Below are 5,899 nucleotides of genomic sequence, written 5' to 3'. Positions count from 1 at the left end.
AGAAGAAGAAGAAGAAGAAGAAGAAGAAGAAGAAGAAGAAGAAGAAGAAGAAGGAGAAGAAGAAGAAGAAGAAGAAGAAGAAGAAGAAGAAGAAGTATATTTGTCAACGTACCTTTACTTTAATCAATTCCCTTTTCGGATCAATTATTCTGTTACCAAAACCTGAAGAATCCACAACGTGAAGGAACGAGGCTTGCTTTTCCCACCCTTTGGCACTCTGGGACAGAAGACAACGCGACTGACCTTAATATAGTAATATTTACGCATTGCCTTAACCCTATCCGTACGTCCTAGGGTCATTTTGTACTCCCAGGGTTGTATTCTTCACATTTTAGAATACTTCATGTTCGAAAATCTCTTTGAAACTTTGAGTATTTCTCAGAAAACCATTTTGACAGACTACTATGCATAGCGTACGGATCGGATTAACGAGTAAATTTCCTCTTTGTAATGATGGCACAGAGTTCCCCAGATCGTATGGATACGATAGTGAAACACGACGTACGGATAGGGTTAAGTTGTGGCTCAAAGTTCCCCAGGTCGTATGGATACGATTGTAAAACACAACGTACGGATAGGGTTAAACAGTGGCACAGAGTTCCACACGTCGTATAGATACGATAGTAAAACACGACGTACGGATAGGGTTAATCAGAAAACTAAGATTGGGATTATTCACGGTCATAGAAAACTCAGCCAGAAAATTAACCGATACCGTCAGCCTTGAAGTGAATGACGTGAATTCGACATAGACAACTTTTTCGTCCGCCAGTACAGAGAGGTGGGAATTAATGAATGACCCGCTGCAGGTCGTCTTAACCCTTTCTGTCCATTTCTTGTAGTTTGTTTCGTTTGTTTTGTTTTGGTTTTGGAAGAGTTTTACATACGGCACTTGCAAAACAACAAGGTCATATAAGTGCTAAATATTTGATGTGTTACGAGAGAGAGAGAGAGAGAGAGAGAGAGAGAGAGAGAGAGAGAGAGAGAGAGAGAAAGAGAGAGAGAGTGAGAGAGGGGAGAGAGAGAGAGAGAGAGAGAGAGAGAGAGAGAGAGAGAGAGAGAGAGTAACGAACACAAAAAGGAGGGGAGATAAGGACAGTAGATGTTTGATACGAAGGAAGAAGCAAGCCACACCAGAGCACCTGCCAACCACCGACTCCTTGCTGTTTGACATATGTGAGGCAGCGTGGTGGAATCAGGCTCTCGTCAATTTTTGGGCATGTAGAGGTATTGGTATCATCTTAAAGCTTGTTCACTTGTCTTTATTTGGATGAAAAAAATATCCATTTACCTTAAATACAAGTCGAGATATTTGCGAAAGAAGGAGATGGGGGTCACCAGTTTTCAGAGGTAAAATTAGTGACAAACTGGCCGCTAATGGTTAATTATTTCCTTAGCTTAAGAGTCCGTGGTAACTTAAAATTTACTTTTTCTGTGTCTTTAATCAACGTTTTTCAGAAAAATCCACACAGAAATGAGTTCTTTAATGGGCATGAAAGGGGTTGAGCCAAAAAACAAAAATTTGATAAAAATTCACAAACCTGCAGAAAAATGCAAGTTTCTTCACTTTGATTATTTTGACGAGAGCCTGATTCCACCATGCTGCCTCACATATGTTTAAAAAAGAAAGAAAAACGACTGTTCAACAACTTGTCTGGGTGAGTTCTGAACTGCTTTGTTCTAACCATGGTCTGACGTACGGAACAGAATCACAAACGCAGTTGGGCAGCGTGAAGATCTACTAACCACAGTGAAGAGACGAAAATGAAAATTATGTGGGCATGTCACAAGATCCACATGACTTGCCAAAACAATCCTACAAGGAAAGAGAAAGAGAGGAAGGCAGAGAAGGAGATGGGAGGACAACATCATAGAGTGGACAGGAAGGACGATGGGTGACAATCTGAAGAAAGCAGAGGACAGAGAGAAATGGCGAGAGCTGGTTTCCAGAAGCAGTGGTGCCCCCACGGGTGCCCCAACCACGGGATAGAAGAAGATGAAGAAGAAGAAGAAGAAGAAGAAGAAGAAGAAGAAGAAGAACCAGGGTCTCTTGTTAAAGCAAATGAAACACTTGGTGAATTAGACGTGGAAAAACTGACCAACCTTCTGACCTTCTATGAACTGGAAATATTCCCTGAGACGTCACATGCACATCCCACAAGTTACACAAAAACCCATAGAATCACAGACTGGTAATGCCAAAAATCACTCAGTTTAGTTTTAGTAAGGTTTTACGGCGCCCGCAACTGCATAATAAGATCATATGAGTGCCTAGGGCTGAGTGTCAACAGAGAAGTCCAAACGGGGAATCAGACTTACTCTGCTCGCCTCTCTTGCCTCAACAGCACAAAGTCTGCTTCGACCATCAACGAATCAGTTAGTCTTATGAATCACAAAATGAAACTAAAACGTATCACTGAGAAAACTGATGACAAAAATGATTAGATCCAAAGTTTTAGAAATGCAACTCGGGTTAGTTACTAACAGCGGAACAAAAAATGTCATATTCAGCTTAGCATCACAATGTTAATAGAGAAACGTTAAAACGCTAAAAGGTCTTTATGTATGATTCATTCATTATTCCTAAGCTTTTAATAAAGTAAGGTACGGAGAGTGTTTTCGATTTATGTTATGTTAAACGAGCCAGATGTTATGCTCTGGGGATGACAAGCATTGGTAGAAACACATGAAAGCAGATGGGGATTGTTACAGCAGCTTCAACCCTTTATACACTGTCATGGAGCTAAAGTTGATATAGGTGTTTTATAATTGTGGAGTTTCGCTTCATGTCCAGTCTTGCAAGGACGTCTGTTGTTTTTTGTTGTTGTTGTTTGTTTGTTTGGTTTTTGGTTTTGGTTGTTTTTTTTGTTTGTTTTTTAATGTTGGTTTTGTCCAATGGTGTGAGAGACGCAAGTATGGTGTATTGATGGTGCTTGCTACTTAGGCTACTGAAATGGTCTAACAAGACGTTCCTTTTCTCATCAGTAGTCACAACAAAACATGATTTTTAGTTGGGGGGTTTTAGTTTTTAATAAGGTTTTACGGAGCTCGCAACGGCATAAGGTCATATGAGCGCCAAAGGGTGGAGGTCAACACCGAACTCCAAACGGGGAATCAGACTTACTCTGCTCATCTCTTTAGCCTCAGCAGTACAAAGTCTGCTTCGAATATCAAGGCATCCCGGAAATAGCGGGTTACAAGATAGTGACAAACATACACAAGAAGTAGAGGAAAAATTAAAAACAGCAAGGATGAGGAAAGAAAAAGCAGCAGTTCCCCCTAAGCTGTTCCGGCACAGTTATGAGAATGACATTGATAAATCAGCCCATTTACAATTCTACTGTGCATAAAAACATGTGAATATCCCTTCTCTGGGAATGGCCTAAAGACATTTAGATCTAAGTCAGCAGCACTGTGATGGGCCGTTTCTAGTCGCAGGGCAAACTCGTCGTGTGCTCGGACAAACTCTGCAATTCAGCAACAAAAATATATATTAAATTTCAACGGGTTTTTTTCGTTGTTTTTTTTAGGGAGGGGAGGGGGTGTTGCTGTAACCTGTGGTGGTGTGTTGCTATCCACCGTTTTGAAATTCGAGTAAAAAAAAGGAAGGCGTGATGACGCGACCTCAAAACGACTGACGATTGCTCTCCAGTTGTCGGGGCACGTAAGGGGTTTGGGGTGGGGTGAGGGGAGGGGAGAGGGGGGGAGCGATAATTCCTCCAGAGTAAGTCACACGAAGCGCCTAACCGCTACATGACGGTATATATGTTCAAACATACACTCACATACTCACACATACGAACATACACACACACATACACAAACACAAACACAAACACACACTCACACAAACACAGACACACACACACATACTCGTAGATAGATTGATAGACAGACAGATAGATAGATAGATAGATAGATAGATAGATAGATAGATAGATAGATAGATAGATAGTGTGTGTGTGTGTGTGTGTGTGTGTATGTGTGTGTGTGCGCGCGCGCGCGCAGCGTGCATTGTGTTTAAACTCTTATTCTTTTTCAAGAAGAGTTAATTAGTTTCGGAGTCATTGACCTTTCAGAGCGTCCGAACCTTGTGTTTTTGTAAGAACAGCTCTCATTTGCATGTACAATCATGTTAGGCAAACAGCTCATTTACATTGCAGCTATAGGCTCTGACGTTTGGACGTTTGCATGAATTCAGCTTGCTGTTAAAAGTTGTTTCATTTGTTTTGTTTGTTTTTATCACCATCACAAACAGTTTTTATTTTTTTCAATCTGCATATTATGCACACCATTTTAACACAATATAGTATAATATAATATAATATAATATAATATAATATAATATAATATAATATAATATAATATAATATAATATAATATAATATAATATAATATAATATAATATAATATGAGATGATATAATATGATATAATAAATATATATGTTTGTGTGTGTTTGTGTGTGTGTCTGTGTGTGTGAGTGTGTGTCTGTGTGTCTGTGTGTCTGTGTGTCTGTGTGTCTGTGTGTCTGTGTGTCTGTGTGCGCACGCGCGCGCGCGTGCGCGCGCGTGTGTGTGTGTGTGTGTGCGCGCGTGTGTGTATAATCTATAAAATGAGTTAGGTCTGGCATTCTTGTTTAGCTTGAGTAAGGTGAAATACTTCGACTTGATAGTACGTGTCATTTTGTGCCACAGCATTGTACCGAGACAGAAACAACTTATTTAAGTTCTTTTTCATATGTGTATTTTTACGCCTCTATCAACACACATTAGATCTTTTAGGAGGCGGGTTTCGACCCTGCCTATCAGAGCTAACCCGGACTGAAAGGGATACAACATCCTATCAGAAAGACCGATATTGTACTCGATAAAAATTGGTCGCTTTTAAGGACAAGTGGGCTAAGCCAGATGTCGGGGGTTTCCAGAAATCTTGACCTACACCAACAGTGGGCATAGTCCTACCTATAGGAGAAGTTTGGTTTCATTGGTGTGTATATTTGTTTGGTTATAGACAAAACTCTCCTTGTCTTTTAAAGAAACTGAACAAGGATGCACAAACTTTAACTTCGATTTTATCAAAATAGTATTTCTCGGTGCAGCCCCCTTGTGCTTAAAAACGACCTATTCTCCTCACTGGGGAATCGAACTGGGGCCTTCAGCATGTGACGGCAATGCACCTAACCACAGGACCACAGATGCCGTTGCAGAACAAATGTGAGGTATCGTGGTGAAATCAAGCGCTCGTCAAAATAATGAAAGTGAAGAAACGGACATTTTTTCTGCCATTTTTGCAATTTTAATCCCATTTTTGTTTTTGGGTTCAACGCCTTAAATATCCATGTAAAACACATTTCTGTGTGAAATCTAATGCACTGTACAGTCGTCGTGAGAGGTCTGTTTGTTTTTATAAGGTTTTGCGGCGCTCGCAACCGCATATGGTCATATGAGCGCCAACGGGTAGATGTCAACAGAGATATCCTTACAGAGAATCAGGCTTACTCTGCTCACCTCTCTAGCTTCGACAGCACAAAGTCTGCTTCGACTATCAAGGCACCCCGGAAATAACGGGTCACAAGAGAGTGACAAACATACAAAAGAAGTAGAGGGATAATGAAGATAGTAAGCATGAGGAAAGAAAGGGCATGAGTTCCCTGTTGCAGTTCAGGCACAGTTACGAGCATGACATTGATGAATCAGCCCATTTATAATTCTACTGAGCATAAGAACATGTTAACGCCCCTCCCCCCCCCCTTTGGAACAGAGACACGTAAGCCAGTAGCACTGCCCCAGGGGGGAGGAGGGGGGGGGGGGGAGATCGTATGTCCGGTTTGTGACACAGTAAACAATAATGATCACTAAATTAATCATGGACAATGGCGTTCGTCTCCTGAATACCAC

General features: G+C 41.0%; 1 long non-coding RNA gene across 1 annotated transcript; it reads right to left on the bottom strand.

Moving 5' to 3' along the window:
- Window positions 1-112: 112 nt before the first annotated feature.
- On the bottom strand, window positions 113-2,281 carry LOC101856557. Its single transcript, XR_001185494.1, has 2 exons — window positions 2,104-2,281; window positions 113-217 (listed from the first exon to the last, which is right to left on the bottom strand). It is a non-coding gene; the product is annotated as an uncharacterized LOC101856557 (long non-coding RNA).
- Between the last annotated feature and the right edge of the window lie 3,618 nt (window positions 2,282-5,899).

This window comes from Aplysia californica, unplaced genomic scaffold, assembly GCF_000002075.1.
Source record: "Aplysia californica isolate F4 #8 unplaced genomic scaffold, AplCal3.0 scaffold01642, whole genome shotgun sequence".
Lineage (NCBI taxonomy): Eukaryota > Metazoa > Mollusca > Gastropoda > Aplysiida > Aplysiidae > Aplysia > Aplysia californica.
Note: the sequence above shows the minus strand (reverse complement) of the source record. Positions and strands in the feature narration are given on the sequence as shown.